General features: G+C 37.8%; 1 pseudogene; it reads right to left on the bottom strand.

The window, feature by feature from the left end:
• Nucleotides 1-5,930: 5,930 nt before the first annotated feature.
• LOC116279029 (pleckstrin homology domain-containing family A member 3 pseudogene) lies at nucleotides 5,931-6,824 on the bottom strand (annotated as a pseudogene).
• Between the last annotated feature and the right edge of the window lie 11,686 nt (nucleotides 6,825-18,510).

Genomic DNA, 18,510 nt, shown 5'->3' with positions numbered 1-18,510 from the left:
TGATTAAAGATGTATATGTACAGCGGAGCACATATAACATGTATATAACATATACCCAATTTTCAACTTAAGAAACAGAACATAACTAGTACTTTGGAAGAGTCCCATATTCTCCTTACATCCCACCCTCAGGCCCAGAGGCAACCACTACCTTCAAGTTTGTCTTTTTCATCCCCTTGCTATCCCTAAATAAGTTTTATATATATATATATATATACATATACACACACACACACACACACACACACATATATATATACAACTTTGAACATTGAAATCATACTGTTTGTATTTGCCCATGCCTTGTTTTCCTTAGAATTGTATTAATAAGAGTTATCTATTTTTAATGTGAATAAATGTAGTGTAATTAGTTTCACTCTTCAATAGATGTTCTTAGAAAGAAGATATCATAATTTTCTCAGCAATCATTTTATTGAAAAAATATCTGAGGGGTTTAGGTGCTGCTACTATAAATAAAAACAGCTATGTAGTTAGCCTGGTCACCTCTGCACTGGCATATACACCTAGGGACCAAATGCTGGGTCAGAGAATATGGATTTTTAAAAGTTGGTGAAATATTGCCAGACAATTTTCCAAGAAAGTGCATCAATTTATATTTCCATTACCACTGTAAAAGAATTCTCACTGATTCACATTTTTGCCAATATTTCACATTCTTTGACTTTTTAAAATTTTCAAAAAGGTATTAATTGGTAGTATTTTGGTATTTTTTATATATATATTTGGTATTTATATATTATATATATTTATATATATATATATATATAATGGAATATTACTCAGTCATAAAAATAATGAGATTATGCCTTTTGCAGCAACACAAATGGACCTAGAGATTATTATATTAAATGAAGTCAGTGACAGAGAAAAACAAATGTTATATCACCACATGATTGGTGCTATGTAAGAAAATCAGAAAAATGCACTTGTTTACAAACTAGAATTAAAATCACAGACACAGAAAAATACAATGGTTACCAAAGGGGAAAAGGGTGGGGGGGAGGGATAAACTGGAATTTGGGGATTGATACATACACACTACTATAAATAAAATTTATCAACAAAAAGGCCTACTGTATAGCACAGGGAACTATGTTAAATATCTTGTAATAACCTGCAATGGAAAAGATTTGAAAAAGAATATATATATGTAATTGAATCTCTTTGCTGTATACCAGAAACTAACATAAAATTCTAAACCAAATATACATCAGTTTTAAAAAATCATAATAAATATTCTCAACAAAATAGTTACAGGAGAAGTTACCTTAACAAAATAAAGGACCTTTAAGAAAGCCCAATTTTACATTTCCAACAAAGAGAAAACTGCATCCTTTTCCTTTAACGTCTAGTAGATGGCAAAGATGTCCACTCTCACCACTTCAGTTCAATACAGGAAGTCAAATTTATAGCATTTTAGAAAAAAACATAATAATAAAGTGCAATGAAATCATATAGGAAGGAACTGTCTTTATGTAAATGGAATGGTCCTGTATAGAATATATATATATATGTATGTGTGTGTGTGTGTATATATATATGTATATGTATATATATACACATATATAGAACCACAAAAGACCCTAAATCCTTAAAGAAATTCTGAGCAAGTAGACAAAGATGGGAGAAACATATCTCCTAATTTCAAATGATTAAAAAAAGCCATCATCATCAAAACACAATTTTACTGGCATAAAAACAAACAAGGGGACACATAGAATAGACCAGAAAGCTCAGAAATATGCCCACGAATAGACAGTCAACTAATTTTGACAAGGATATCATGAACACACAATGGGGAACCAATATTCTCTTCAATACATTTCATTGGATAAAGGGGATATACATGTGTAAGAAAAGAAAGTTGAATCCTATTTAAACCATACACAACAATCAGCCGAAAATGGATTAGCGACTTAAACGTAACAACTGAAAGTATGAAACCTCTTGAAGGAAACGTGCAAAAAGCACACTGACCTTGGATGCCTCAGGTGGGCCCTGGAACCCAGGGGGCCGCGTGGTCTCCCCAGCCAGGCTCGGTCCAGCCCGGGTTGCTGTGCGCTGTGCTCTGGGTCAGCGGGGACCCGGCCTCAGCCTCCCTGCGCAGCTGCCACTGGGAAGCACGCCGACCCAGGTCAGCAGGCGCCCAAAGCTGCCGAGCCCTGGACTCATGGGCCTCCCAACTCCCGGTAACAGAAAATGTAAAAATACATCTTCCAATCAATGTCAGACTATCACAAAGACCGAACAATTTAGTGAGAAGACAGTGCGAACAAGCAGGTCCAGGAGGCTAAAAGATCTTCTGAGAGGTAACTCACCCGAAGCAGGACCAGGTGGGAGGATCCCAGCAGGATGCCGGGAGACAGGGACATCATGTTGGTAACAGCTCTTCCTTCTGCGGGAGCGTCCTGGGCCCAGGATTTTCCATGGCGGCTCCAGGTGACCGGTGTCAGCCTCTGACCTGACTTCACTTTCAGTTTAGGCCCCAGGGGAGGATTCTGATTGGCTGCGTCTTATCGGACGTCATGTGTGCCCCCTGTGTGCTGCCTGAGAGTCAGCAGTGCCTGTGATTGGCCGCCTCCCTGCCCTTTCCCAGCCAAAGTCACTCCAGGCATCCCTTTAATCAGTCCCCTTCTCTCTCCCTGACCCTAACCCAAGGACCCCTGCATGAGCCTGGAAAGAAAAGAATCCTTATCCAGTTCTGGATCTTAAAGGGTAGGAAGATTTTTAACCATTAACTGTGCCGTTATTAGCTGCAGACTTTCTCTTTCTTTCTTTTCTTTCTTTTTTTTTAAAAAATCAAACTATGGAAGTTCCCATCTGTTCCCAGTGTATAGGGTTACACTATGATTAGATGTTGAATGTTGTCCTATTCTTTTCCTGCAACTATTGTGATAGTAGTATTCTTGTTCTAAATTCTGCTATATGGTTATTATATTCATGTATAAATATCAACTTGGCCTTTAATAGTTGAATTATCCTATTAGGTATGGAGTTTTGTGTGTGTGTGTGTGTGGTTGTTGTTGATTTCATATTGTTTTTCATTATAGGTTTCTACAAGACATAGAATATAGTGCCCTGTGCTATAAGGAAGAAACTCACTGTTCATCCATTTTATATATAGTAGTGTCTAAAAATTTGGATTCCACTTTGTCTCTTTCCACCTTCTTTGCCTCCTGGTAACCATAAAGTACTGTTGTCTGTCTCTGAAATTGCTTCTGTTTTGTGAATATGTTCATTTGTGTCCTTATTTTTTTCTTTAGATGTCACATATGAGTGGTATTTTTCTTTGTCTTTTTGGATTACTTCATTTCAAATGACAATCTCCAGGCCCATCCATGGTGCTGCAAATGACAGTATTATATTCTTTTTACGGCTGAGTACTATTCCAATGTATAAATATACCACAACTTCTTTATCCAGTCACCTGTCAATGGACATTTAGGTCATTTCAATGTCTTGGCTATTGTAAATTCTGCTGCTGTGAACATTGGGGTGCATGTATCTTTTCAAAATAAAATCCCCTTCAGAAATACGTCCAGGAGTGGGATTGCCGGATCATATGGTTAAGTCTATTTTTAGTTTTTTGTAGAATATCAACATTGTTTTCTATAATGGTTACACCAAACTACATTCCCATCAACAGTGTAGGAGCATTCCATTTTTCTTTACACCTAATTTGGCATTTATCATTTGTGGACTTTTTTTTTTAGCATTTTTCATTGATTTATAATCATTTTAAAATGTTGTTCAAATTCCAGTGTCGGGCACAATTTTTCAGTTATATATGAACATATATATATTCATTGTCACATTTTTTTCTCTGTGAGTTACCATAAGATCTTGTGTGTATTTCCCTGTGCTATACAGTATAATCTTGTTTATCTATTCTACATTTTGAAATCCCATCTATCCCTTCCTACCCTCCACCCCCTATTTGTGGACTTTTAAATGATGACCATTCTGACTGGTGTGAGGTGATACTTCATTGTAGTTATGATTTTCATTTCTCTAATAATTAGGGATATTAAACATTTTTCCTTTGCCTACTGGCCATTTGGCTGTTTTCATTGTAAAATTGCTTCTTTAGGTCTCTGGTCCATTTTTGATAAGGGTTGCTTGTTTTTCTGTTATTCAGCTGTATGTGCTGTTTATATATTCTGGAAGTTAGGCCATCATTTGCAAATATTTTCTCCCATTGCATAGGTTGCCTTTTTGTTATGCTTATGGTTTCCTTTCCTGTGCAAAAGCATATAAGATTAATTAGGTCCCATTTGTGGGTTTTTTGCTTTTATTTCTATTGCCTGGTAGATTGCCCTTGGAGAACACTGCTAAGATTTATGTCAGAAACTGTTTTACCTATGTCTTCTTCAAGGAGGTTTATCATGTCTTGCCTTATGTTTTAGTCTTTAAGCCATTTTGATTTTATTTTTGTGTATGGTGTGAAGGAATGTTCTAAATTAATATACATGTCACTGTCCAGTTTTCACAACACCACTGCTGAAGAGATGGTCTTTTCTCCATTGGATATTCTTGTCTCCTTTGTCAAAGATTAATTGATTGAAGGTTTGTGGCTTTATTTCTGGGATGTCTATTCAGTTCCATTGATCCATATGTCTGCTTCTGTGCCAATACTACAGTTTTGATTACTGTACCTCTGTAGTATTGTCTGAAGTCTGGGAGGTTTATTCATCCAGGTTTCTTCTTTTTCTTCAGTATTTCTTTGACAATTCTAGTCCTTTTGTGATTAGAATTAAATTTGAGGATTATTTGTTCCAGTTCTGTGAAAAATGTCCTGGGTAGATTAATACAGTTGGCATTAAATCTGTAGATTGCTTTGTAGGGTCATTTTAACAATATTAAGTTTTCCAATTCAAGAGCATGGGATATCTTTTTATTTTTAAAGTCATCTTTAATTTCTTTAATCAATGTTTTGTAGCTCTCCATGTGTAAATCTTTCATCTCCTTGGTCAGATTATTCCTAAGTATTGTATTTTATTGGATGTGATTTTAAAGGGGATTTGTTTCTTTACCTTTTTTCTGATATTTTATTGTTAGTGTAAACAAATGCAACTGATTTCTCTATGTTAATCTTTTTTTTTTTCCATTGCAAGTCATTTAGTCCTCTGGCAGAAGTGAGCAAGGTCACTAGAACATTAACCTCTTTTCTAGAACAATATAAATAGCAATGTATACATATCTTAAATTTGACAGGTCGTAAAAGTTAGGAAGCAATCATCTTTTTGATGCAACAGAAAAATAAGTAAATAAAAATTAAATATTTTAGCCCAACATTTGGTATTGATAAATCAGTAGTGTCAACTTCATATATGAAAGACAATGCAGTCTGGTTTTTAAAAAATCCTCAATGTCATGATATTTGGGATAAAAATATTTTGAATATTAACTGTTTCCTTTTTGCTTAAAGGAATATAATACAATCATCATCAAGCTGAGACCAAAACTCATTTTCAGCTGGGGTAAAGTGACCATTTGGTCCATGGCACATGTTACGTATATCACACTTCTGTCAAACTGAAACCTTAGGTTTATAAGATTTCATGTTATAAGCTACAATACACACTGACTAAACTGTCAGTCCCTCACAGTTTTTTAGAAAAACATCTACATTTGTCCTTATGGATGTCAAAATGTTACACCATCATTTGTTTTTTTAAAAAAAAAGATGCACATTCATACTGTGAAGTTATTAGGAAAATACTCTTGCAAATAAACTATATAAAGATAAAATACACTTCAGAGGTATGTGGGTTGTTTTGTTTGTTTGTTTTACAATATTGCATTAAGTCCTGAGAAATCCTAAGGGAAATACTGCTCCCCATAACATAGTTTAATTACAGCAGCTTTTGCCTAGCAATACCTAGAGGAAGTTGGACACTTCTGTTTCCTCAGGATGAGGATGGAAGAGGATCTTCCGATTCAGATTTTTTTTTTTCTGGCCATAAGTCTGTTTTCTTCAGGAATGGTTGCTGATGCCAAATCTCCTTTAAGTGTATTTCCTGAACAGTGAACAGGTCTATCTGGGTCTTCAAGAGGAACATCATTACAAGAGTCTGTATCTGGGTAGGTTCTTCAGTGTCACTGGGAGAGTCGGTGAAGTGTAGACACTGGTTGTTTTATAGAGTGGCCACTCCTCTCTGAACTGCAAAAACCAAGGTGGCTGACAGAACGCTTCATCATTTGAACAGGAGAAAGTGACAGAAGAGAAACTAAGGGATCCTGATAAGACAGCTGAAACATCTCAGGTTTAAACTTGGCGTTTGCTATCTTCACACATTCCTCAAGCGTTGTGATGAATGTATTACATGTGGCACTAAGTAGAGAAGAGGCTTCATTCATATTCTCTATGCTGGGAGATGAACAATTCTCATCATGGTGAACAAATTCTTGGATTGTATGAACTTGCATTAGGAAGTCACAGGAGAGGTGAAGTTCAGACATTTTGGTTTTCAGAGATTCACTGGTTTCACTCATTTATTTTTCTTTTTCAGTCCTAGTATCAGTCAAACAGGCTTTGGAGCTTCCCAGAGCAAGCAGCCACCTTTGTCTTTCAGCTGCATTTACTGCCTTGATATAGAGATGCTGCTCTCCGAGAATGATGAATTCCATTCCTGTGTTGTCTGCTGAATGGATTTGAATTTCACAAACTGCCATCTTCGTACTTCCTTTGCTCCCTTTGCAAACATCACCTGGTGAATCATAGCAGGACAGGATTCCATCTAAAACAAACCAACCAGGCTGCCAACCTGTGAGATGGTCCACTTGTACAGAACCCCCTCCATGCTCCAGAGCCTGGCGCCGCGCATCCTCTCGGCCCAGCGCCGGCCGCGGCGATGAGGGAAGCGCGGAGCCTGGGCAGCCGCTCCCGGGCCGCCCCCAGCCCGCGCGCGCAGCCGGAACGCGGCGACCCTTAGAGGCCGGGAGCACGGCCGCCGCGGGGGGCTCGGGAGCCGCGAGGCGCGGGCTCAGAGGGCCCCGGGCGAGCCCTGGCGGCGGCGGCGGGGAAACTGCGACCGCGGCCCCCTCCCGCTCGCGCTTCCGCTCTGTGTGTGTTAATCCTGTATCATGTTACCTTGCTGAATTGTTTTATTAGCTTTAATAATTTTTGTATGAAGCCTTTATGATTTTCTGTGTACAGTATCATGGCATCCTTATATAGTGATAATTTGAGCTCTTCTCTTTCAGATTAGATCCCTTTTATTTCTTTTTCTTGCCTGATTACTGTGGCCAGGACATCCAATACTATGTTGAATAGAAGTGGTGAGAATGGGCATCCTTGTCATGCTCCAGATTTTACTGGAAGGCTTTCAGTTTTTCACCATTGAGTAGTATGTTGGCAGTGGGTTTGTCATAATTAGATTTTATTCTTTTAAGTTATATTCCATCAGTACTCATGTTGATAAGAGCTTTTATCATGTATAGATGCTGAATTTTATCAAATGCTTTTACTGCATCTATTGAGATAATCGTGTGATTTTTGTCCTGTCTTGCTGATGTAGTGTACCACGTTGATTTTGTATGTTGAACCATCATTGTGTCCCTGGGATGAAACCACCTTGACCTTACTGTGTGATCTTTCCTCTGTGCTGTTGGACTCTGTTTGCTAATTTTTTTTGAAGCTTTTTGTATCTCTGTCCATCAATGATACTGGCTTGTAATTTTCTTTCTTGGTAGTATCTTTGTCTGGGTTTTGTATCAGGGTGATGGTGAGTTCACAGAAGGAGTTTTGGAGTATTCCGGCCTCTTCAGTATTTGGAAAGAGTTTGAGAAAGGTTGGTATACATTCTTCTTTGTATGTTTGATAATATTCCCAGTGAAGCCATCTAGTCCTAGACTTTTGTTTGCTGAAAGTTTTCACTGTTGATTCTATTTCACATCTAGTGATTGGTCTGTTCCTCTTGATTCAGTTTTGGTGAGCTGTCTGTTTATAGAAACTTGTCCATTTCTTCTAGGTAGTAAAATTTGTTGCCATATAGTTGTCCATAGTATCTTCCTTCCTTCCTTCCTTCCTTCCTCCCTCCCTCCCTCTTTCTTTCTTTCTTTCTTTCTTTCTTTCTTTCTTTCTTTCTTTCTTTCTTTCTTTCTTTCTTTCTTTCTTTCTCTCTCTCTCTTTCTCTTTCTCTCTTTCACTCTTTCTTTCTCTTGTGTTGGTTGTAATTTCTCCATTTTTAAAATTTTGTTTAATTATTTCTCCTCTATTCTTTTCTGGGTAAGACTGTCCAGTGATTTGTTGATTTTTTTTAATTTACTCTTTCATAAAATCAGCTTTTGGATTGATTGATGTTTTCCATTGTTCTTTTAAACTCTATTTTATTTATTTCCTTCCTGATTTTTATTAATTCTGTCCATTTGCTGACTTTAGGTTTTGTTTGTTCTTCCTTTTCTTGCTCATTTAGATGGTAGGTTAGGCATTTACTTGAGATTGTTTTTGTTTTTTGAGGAAGTGCCCTCTTAGGACTGCTTTTGCTGCATCCCATAGATTTTGTGTGGTTGTGTTTCAAAGTATTTTTTAAAGTTTCTTCCTTGATTTCATCTTTGACTCATTGGTATTTTAGTAGCATGTTGTTTAGTCTCCATACAGTCATTTTTTTCTCATTTGTTTTTCTGTCATTGATTTCTAATTTCATGATACCATGGTCAGAAAAGATATTTGAAATAATGTCTGTCCCCTTACATTTGTTGAGGGAAGTTTTGTGCCTGAGTATGTGGTCTATCCAAGAGAATGTTCCATGCACCCTTGAAAAGAATATATATTCTCTTTTGAGGGGATGTAATATCTAAAATTATCAGCCAAGTCCAGCTGTTTTATTGTGTCATTTAGCATCTCCTTTGCCTTATTGATTTTCTGTCTTAGAAGATCTGTCCAATGATGTTAATGGGGTGTTAAAGTCTCCTACTGTGATTGTGTTTCCATCAATGTATTTTTTATGGCTGTTAGTATTTGCTTTATGTATTTAGGTGTTTCTATATCAGGTGAGTATATGTTAGAGAGTGTAATATTCTCATCTTTATTGCTCCTTTAATCATTATAATGTTTCCTACTTTATCTTTCTTTATGGCCTTTGTTTCAAACTCTATTTTGTCTGAAATCAGTATTGCTACTCCTGCTTTCTCGTCATTTCCATTTGCAAGAAATATCATTTTCTATCCTCTCATTGTCAATCTTTGTGTGTCCTTGACTCTAAAGTGGGTCTTTTCTATGCAGCATACTGTAAGCTCTTATTTTGTTATCTAACCTGCCGCAATATGTCTTTTGATTGGAGTGCATTTGGTCCATTGACATTGATGGTAATTATTGATAGATAGCTGTTTCTTGACATTTTGAACTTAGTTTTGCAGCTGATTTGGTATTTCTTCTTTGTTTCTTTCTTTTTCTTTTTGTGGTTTGATAATTTTCTTTTTCATTATCCTGGTATGTTTGGTTTTTGTGAGTCTATTGTATGCTTTGGATTTGTGGTGACCATATTTTTCAAATATATTAATTCATTATTCTATTTGTTTGCTTTAAACTTATAGTCATATAAGGTCTAACACATCCTAAAAAGAACGAAAATGTATCTACAGTGTCCTGCTTCCGTCTCTCACCTTTTTTATTTTTGCTTTACATTATTTAAAATTTTTTTTATTGAGTTATAGGCAGTTTACAATGTGTCAATTTCTGGTGTTCAGCACCATTTTTCAGTCATAGATGCATATATATGTATATTAACTTTCATATTCTTTTTCACCATGAGCTACTACAAGATCTAGAATATATTTCCCTGTGCTATACAGTATAAACTTGTTTATCTATTCTATATATACCTGTCAGTATCTACAACTCTTGAACTTCCAGTCTATCCCTTCCCACTCCTCTCCCACTGGCAACCACAAGTTTGTATTCTATGCCAGTGAATCTGTTTCTGTTTTATATTTAAGTTCATTTGTCTTCTTTTTTTTTTTAAATTCCACCTATGAGTAATATCATATGGTATTTTTCTTTCTGCATGTCATGCAACTTTCTTGGACTTTGGTATCATATACTAGTTCATGAGAAGTCCAAGAAACCCCAAAGTAAATATATTTGTTGAAATACGATTAAGCTAGGATTTCCCATATATTCTTGAGCAAGAAACATTTGAGAGCACGTATGTGTGTGTTTGTTCTTCACCACTGCTTTTAACATGTTTTTCTGGTAAAGAACAGGAGCTCAATCATCTCATTGTATCAACAAATTATGAGTGTGATCCACTCATCTCCACTCAAACCTATACACATCTAACACCTTTCATGTAGAAATACTTTCCTCATGGCTCAGTCATTCTAAGGACACCAGAGAATTAAACATTTCTCCAGTTGATAACAATCTCCTTTAACGTAAAACTACCCTTATAAAATATTTTCCTCCAACCAATTTCTTATTTTTATGCACCAAAGAAAAGAAAGTATGTTCTTCTATACACTAATCTCTAAGAAAATACTTAAAATCTTTTTCTCTGGTAAGGACAGATATTTAAAAATCAATGCATCAGTTGAAGCCTGGTTTGCAATGTCCTAAAATCAAAGTGATTGTGTTTTCTACTTAACCTTTTTCCAAATCCATTTGTGTTAATGATTTTCTGCAAGAATCTTGTATATAATGAGCAGAGGCCCTGGAATTCCTCTTGCGATTTCAAGCGAGTTCTTCTCATAACTTGGTAGCAGCAGGGACCTAGATCCACAGTTCTGCTCTCTAGTTAAATAAGTCTAATTGAAAAACAGATACTATAGATCAGCTGCAGGCTGTGGTAACATTCTCAGGTTTCCTGAGCAAAGCACTTCTTGGTATTTCATGCCACGTGCACACCTGCACATGCATACACATGCACAAGTAATTTCAAGGGCTGGAACTCACACCCATCACTCTTGCAATGGTGAGCTCATATTATCCAGAGCCAGGACCTGGTCTGGGGACAACGTCTTTCCCATGACATTCATAGCTCAGATAATTCCATCTGAAGGATTCTGAAAATAGAGATAACTTTTCCCCTTGAATCATCCAATTATGCCTGGTTTTTCCATCTACTGAAAGTATACCGAGAGCTCTTTAAAGAAAAAGGTGGAGAAAATCATGCTAATAATTTCTCTTTTGAGAAAAATCCGCCTGGGTTCGTGTGAATTAGGTTTCACACAATGACACCAAGGCTGGTGAAGGTTACCAGCCTGCCCTGGCCGGGACAACCTTCTCACATCTCTGAAATTCAGACCATTTACTGACCAAAGTTAGGAAAAGAAGGTGGGTCAGAGTCTAGAATCCTGAGCCTCCTGACTGCGGCCTCAAGATAGAATGCCCCGGAGCCATGGAAACATCCAGATTTCCTTCTCTAACATGACCCTCTTCTTCTTCTGGTGCTAGTGGACTTCTCAGCTTCCCACTGTCACTGAGTGTCATTTACGAGTTCCTACCATATGTCATAAGCCATAGATGCCTTCCAAAGGCGTTGGGAGCAAGAGACAACAGAGCTTGATCTCAAGCCAGATTTAGGATTCTGCTTCTATTTACATTTTTCTCGGATCTAATTACCATATGGTAAGCACAGCATAACAAAGGAAGCTTTGAGATGAAAGAAAATATTTTATTGCCAGTGAATATGCTCTGACTCCAAGGCAGCTTTGAAGAGCCAGGGCAAACACACATTGAGGGAAAAGCAGGAAGGATTGCTGGTCCCCAAACATAATACTGCTTTGATTTTCAGTATATTTATCAGATTTTCCTGAAACTCCTGGTGTCTAGGTGAAAGACAAGATGTGAAAGAACATGTGCTGATCGCAAGGCATAAGGCTGTTCTATCTTATTCACACAGCCTTTGTGGGAAGTATGTACCATGATTTCCATTTTACATATGATGGGTAAGATGGGTCACTGCTTGAGCCCTTTCCTGGAGACTCTGGGGCGTGGTATTAAGCTCACAGACTCTGGAGTCTGACCGAAACTGGTTAAAAAAAAAACTGTCCCTTAGTAGCTGTAGCCCTTGGGCAAGTAACTTCAGCTTCCTGAATTGAATGTCCTCATCTGTAAATTGGGGATAAAAACAGTACTCACCCCATAGGACTGCTATCAGGCTGCAACAAGATGGCACTTGAATGTGCCGAGCAGAAGGCTGGGCACCCAGTTTACATTTCACTAACATCTGCATTCCTGTTACTGCCACAGCATGCTGGCTGTTAGGTGGGCTGCCCCCTGATGTGACCAGGAGTAAGAGGGGGAAAGAACTTGAGTCATAAAGGGCAGAGCCACTCACACCCAACCTAAACCTACTTGGTTTGCAGAGGCACACTCCAAACCCAATCACTCATTCAAATATAAAATGTTGTGATAATACTGTTGCCCTCAGATTATTCCGTATAGAACTTTGAGGTAGAAGGAAGGAAGCAGGCAAATGAGGAACTCACAAAATCAAATCAGGGAACCTCCTCTTCAGAGGGGAACTTACAGGTCTTTATGCCAATGTCCTCAAGCCCAGCTGGTCTTCAGAGCTGGCCGGGATATAGCTGAGAAACATGGGTAGATCCCTCAGCCCTTCTCCAGCAGATTCTGAGTCAGTTAGCTGGGGACGATTTAAGATACTGTCTATTATATACAAAAGAGATAAATGACAAGGTCCTACTGTATAGCACAGGGAACAATATTCAGTACCTTGTAATAGCCTATAATGAAAAGGAAGAATATGAAAAAGAATATACATATATGTATAAATGAATCACTACTATACACCAGAAATTAACATAACATTGTAAATTGACTATACTTCAAAAAAAAAAAAAAGCCCCAGATTCCGATGATCATCCAGGAAGTTTGGTAAACCATGATCTAGTTCCATGCATCCTTTCAGCTCCATCTTCCTCCAAAAGAAAACAAAAAACTCGCCTGTGCCCAAGGTTCCAGAATCTTCTACTATCTCCGTCACAATTTCCTCTCTAGTCCCTGTTTACTTATATTTTAGTTTATGCTGAATATTCAGATAAATATATTAAGCATTACATTTAGTAGAAGAGGCAGGATAGCAGTATGGATTTTGGAATCCTTAAGACATGAATTCCAGTCCAAGCACTACTGCATGCTTGTGTCTGACCCTCAGACAGGTTGTTTAACATCCCTGGCTTTGGAAAACAAGGTTTATTTCAGTCCCTACAGGATAGGGTTATCTCAAAGATTAAATCAGCCAGTATTTAGAGCATCCCTGGAACACAGTACATGCTCAATAAGTGTCTGTGTTCTTACTCTTATTCCAGCTGAAGTAGTTCCTTTGCCTCACCCTGAACACAGCTAACACTGTCTCGCAAAGATCAGCCAAAGAACAGGCCAGGGACATCCACAGCTGTCACCCCCAAAAGGTGAAACATGTCAAAACACAGAAGCTTTTTGCTGAGGGTTGTGCCCAAGGTTCCTGTGGATTGCGTTTTAATCCCATCACTGAAGCCCCATGACACAGATAGAATCAGATAGTGATGGCAATAAATAATGATAGCAAATTATTATTTATTTTCATAAACACAGAGTGTGTGAGTCCCAGTGAGTTACACACATCGCATGCCAGCGTTCACTTGCAGGGTGGTCAATCAATGGGGGATCACAACATCCCCCCACCAAGACAGTAGGGGGAGAGATGGAGTAGAGGTGGAGAAATTACCCACACAAGAGTGACATGTGCACAAAGTTAATCTCATCCAGGGGCAATCCGGGTGCCACTACGAGCCTGTGAATATGGAACAGCCTTGATTTATTTTGCACTGCGGTAGCTAAACATTTCATTGTTATTTGCAACAAACATAAGGAAAGGAAAGATGAAACTGTAAAAGGATTGGCTTTTAAGCCCCCAGAGCAGCAATAAATCATAAAATGAAGTCTAGAAAAATTAAAAATGGGTAGGGGAAGACAGGCTGTCTGTACTATGAGGCCTCTGTTGTCAAATCATAAGCCCAAAATGAAAACCTAAGGTGGTGATGGTTGATTCTGATGCAACCTGTAACTTGCCCTGAGACTGGCTTGGGGCTACCCATCCTCCAGGGGTGAGCATCACCACATGGTCACCAGAGGGGCAGTGAGAGAGCATAAAGGCTGTGTCTAGATGGAAAGCCTTTTATTTTCAATTCTGCCTCTCAGAGCCTCAGTTTTCCCCTTTCATAATGGGGATAATCACATCCAGAACATGAGAAAGAGGGAAAGCACAACTCATGTCCTACTTGCCTCCTCAGGTCCTTGGGAGAATCAGATGAGACCCCTCAGCATAAAGGACCATCTGTCATTCAAGATGCATCTTGAAAACTCCTTCCTGGTCCTACATCTTGTTCTATTTGTTCTTCCTCTGAACTGCTGTGACAATATCCTGTGCTCATCTCAGTACACTAACCCAATCCAGTGTTTCTCAAAATGTGTCCCAGGGATCACCTGTATCAGGATCACCTGGGGTCTTCTATGAGGGGTCTTGTCAATGATGTCATTTGACTGGGTACAACTCAGACCTTCAGAACCAGGTCCCTAGTGAAGAGGCAAGTGACTCTTCTAAAACATATTCCCAGGGACCATGAGAGGCACTGTGGTTTGAAAACCACTGCTTTAGTGAAATTCATGGTGCAGCCATTGGCAATGTGTCCCTTCCTTGGTCCTTGAGGACAGAGAGCATGTTTCATTCATCTTTGTAAGACTCACTCTGTACTATGTACTTAGCACAGTGCCTGGCACATAGAAGGAACTCAATAAACAGGAATTAAAATACATTGAAAAGTTCTACATGTCAGATGCTTTCATCCTCATTGTTGTCTAGATCAGGGACCATGCAGTAACAAACAGTCCTGTGCAACATGATGGGCAGGAGCTCCGGGATCAGTCAGACCTGTGCTCCATTCTTGGCTTTGCCACTTATTACCAGTGAGGCCTTAAGCTAGTGCTCACCTCCCACAGTGTCTGTTGACACATCTGTAAAATGGGCATAATGCATAAATCACAGGACTGTGATAAAGAATGAACTGTAAAATGTACATAAACCTGCTCAGTGCAGAGTTAGTCACTAGGAAGGGCTGAATAAATGTAATTGCTATTATTAGTGAACATAAATCAGTGATCTGTTCCATCAGTTCTCTAGGAAACAGATCAGACATCTAAACTAGTTGTTTCACCAAAATGATCACTTTGGGGAAAGCCTATTTAGTCAATCCCACAACCTGTTAGCAATACTCCTCAAGAAGTTCCCTTCAGGAGAAAATATTTGCAAGTGATATGACAGATAAGGGGTTAATATCCAAAATATATGATCAGCACAACAACTCAACATTAAACAAAACAACCTGATTAAAAAATAGGCAGAACCTGAACAGACATTTTTTACAAAGAGGAAATGCAAGTGGTCAACAGGCACGTGAAAAGTTGCTAAACTTTGCTGATAATCAGGGAAATGCAAGTCAAAACTACAATGAGATACCACCTCACACCTGTCAGAATGGCTATTACCAGAAAAAAAAAAAAAACTCAGCAAATGTTGGCCAGGACGTGGAAAAAAGGGAACCCTTGTACACTGTTGGTGGTAATGTAAATTGGTACAGATACTGTGGAAATCAGTATGCAGGTTTCTCAAAAAGCTAAAAATAGAACTACCCTATGACCCAGCAATTCCATTCCTGGTTATATTCCAAAAAACCAAAGGTACTAATTTGAAAAGATACATGCACCCCAACGTTCATAGGAACACTATGTACAGTAGCCAAAACATGGAAACAACCTACATGTCCATCGACAGATGACTGGATAAAGAAGCCATGGTATATTTATACAATGGAATAATACTCAGTGAAAAAAATAAAATAATGCCATGTGCAGCAACATGGATGAACATGGAGATTGTCAGTCTAAGTGAAGTAAGCCAGAGAGAGAAACAAAAATACCATATGACACCATTTATATGTGGAACCTGAAAAAAAAAGGATAGTGGTCAGCACCCCTTAGAGGCAGGGGGCCTGGTGTCTGTGGCAGTGCCGGGTACCTGGTAGACTCTGGTCCAAGTGAAGACTGTGAAATGGAAGCTTGGCTGTTACCACGTTCCTCGTGTCATGAGTGAGGTGTTAGGCCACCAGAAGGGAGGGCAAGTGAGACGTCTACTTACACTTTTTACTTTGTAGTTTGATTTTCAGTCAACAATTTCAAGTGAATATCTTAAGCATATCCAGTGTTGTGCTAGGCACTTTGGGAAATATAAAATGCAGGTAATACCCTTCCAGGAGCTCCCAAGGATTTCCTAAAAGTCATTCTACAGTGATGATCTGAGGAAGCAGTCAGATGTTCATTAACTACATGGTGTGAAGGTCTTTAAGGTATCACACATCAGCAGAGAATGCACAATAAATCATCATCCCTTTGTTATCTCAAAATAGTTTAATTATAGTGATTAAATCCAGGGTAGGGAAGAAATAGCCTATGAGAAAGATCTAATATTATGGTTTGCAGATACCAGTGGCCAGTTGCCCTTGATATTTTTTATCCTGTTTTTTTTTAAACACCTGCAACAAAAGAATGGCTGCCAACAGTAAAAAATGGTATCTTTTACCTTAACTTTATAATAAATAAATTATATATACATATATATATATATATATATATATATATATATATATATATATATAGCTGCATGGTTATCAGAATCTCTACAATATAATAGAATATTTATCTTACTAAAAGGAATGAAATTGAAATAATGTTGATTTTTTTCCAACAGCCTTTTTGAGGTATAATTCACATACCACAATATGTATTCTTTTAAATTGTTCAGTTCAGTGGTTTTTAGTATAACTACAAAGTTGTACACCCATCATCACTAATTCCAGAGTATTTTCATCATCTGGAGAAGGAAACTCTGTGCCCATAAACAGTCACATCTCATTCTCCATGTCCCCAGCTGCTGTCAGCTAATTTGCTTTGTCTGTATTCTAAATTTTTCATATAAAAGAATTTGCATATTTGCATATTCAAAACATTTCATATAAAAGGAGTCATGTAATATGTGGCCCTTTGTTTTATGTCTGGCTTGTTTCACATAGTATAATGTGTTTAAGATTCATCCGTGCTGTAACATGTATTCATATTTCATTCCCTTTTGTGGCTGAATAATATTCCACTGCAGAAATACTTCACATTCTATTTATCCACTCATCGGTTGGTAGATGTTTGGATTGTTACTGCTTTAACTGTTATGAATAACTCCTTTGAATATTCACAGAACAAGTTTTTGTATGAACGTAATCTTTGACTTCTCCTAGTTATATACCTAGGAGTGGAATTACTGGCTTGTATTGTAACTCTGTTTAGCTTTTAGAGGAGCTGCCTGTTTTCCACACTATCTGCCCCATTTTGCATTCCCACCAGCAGTGGATGAGTTTAGTTGCTCCACGTCCTTGTTAACAGTGGTTACTATCTGTCCTTTGGATTAGCGCCGCCCTAGTGGCTGTGCAGTTACATCCTTACGGGTTTGATTTGCATTTCCCCGTGTGATGTCTGATGATGTTGAGCATCTCTTCATGTGCTTATGGGCAACAGTGATTCCTTAAAACTTTTTCCTTCAAGTAGTTTCCTGTTTAAGTTTATTCAGAGGATGACAAGTTGACATTGGTGTGCTGTCCCCATTCTGCTTCTGTCTAAGGCTTTGGCAGACATCCCAAGATGTAAAGCCCTGGGTATAGAAGGCCTTCTCGCCCTCAGGTAATTTACTCTGAGTGTGTTCACATACGCTTATTTGTCAAAACTTTCCATTTGTAAATTTTGTTTTCCCTTCTGCTTTAACCCATAGTGAGTGGTTTTAGTTAATACTGACATTGGCATTTTTTAGCTCTTAATTTTATATAAGAAAAAAGTAAATTAAAAAAACTATTATTCATATAGTTGAACTTGTTTTGTTTTATGAATTGCTAATTTAAATATATGTGTAATTTATACATATATATACTAATATATATAATATATAAAGCTATATTAAAATATATAAAACTAACACATATATAATGTATACTAATATATGCTAGTTTAAACATACCAATATAAGTGTATTTATATATTTATATAAATTTAATCTATTTAAACAGTAATTTAAATATATTAAATACTAATTTAAATATATTGAATTTATATAAATATATACTGTTGAATTTTCACCACTTAAAAATAAGGCCAGTAAGTTGTTTTTATTACCTTGGTATGTAGAAAACTAGAGATAAAATATCCAATATATATGGATTTTCAGGCTGGCCCTGAGCAGGTATTCGGGACCCTGGACTCCAGGAGGGCTCCCTCCAAGCCCCCCTCCTCCGCCTGGGGAACTCAGTTCAAGCTACTGATGTTAGCACTTCTCCGTTACAGACTCAGCTTAATTCTAACCTATGTCCTCTATATTTTTGATGACAGGAATCTTTTTTTTTAAATTTTGCATTTCTCCAGTGCCTAAGAGACCACTGAGACTCGGGATGTGA

Source organism: Vicugna pacos, chromosome 11 (assembly GCF_048564905.1).
Source record: "Vicugna pacos chromosome 11, VicPac4, whole genome shotgun sequence".
NCBI classification, from domain to species: Eukaryota; Metazoa; Chordata; class Mammalia; order Artiodactyla; family Camelidae; genus Vicugna; species Vicugna pacos.
Note: the sequence above shows the minus strand (reverse complement) of the source record. Positions and strands in the feature narration are given on the sequence as shown.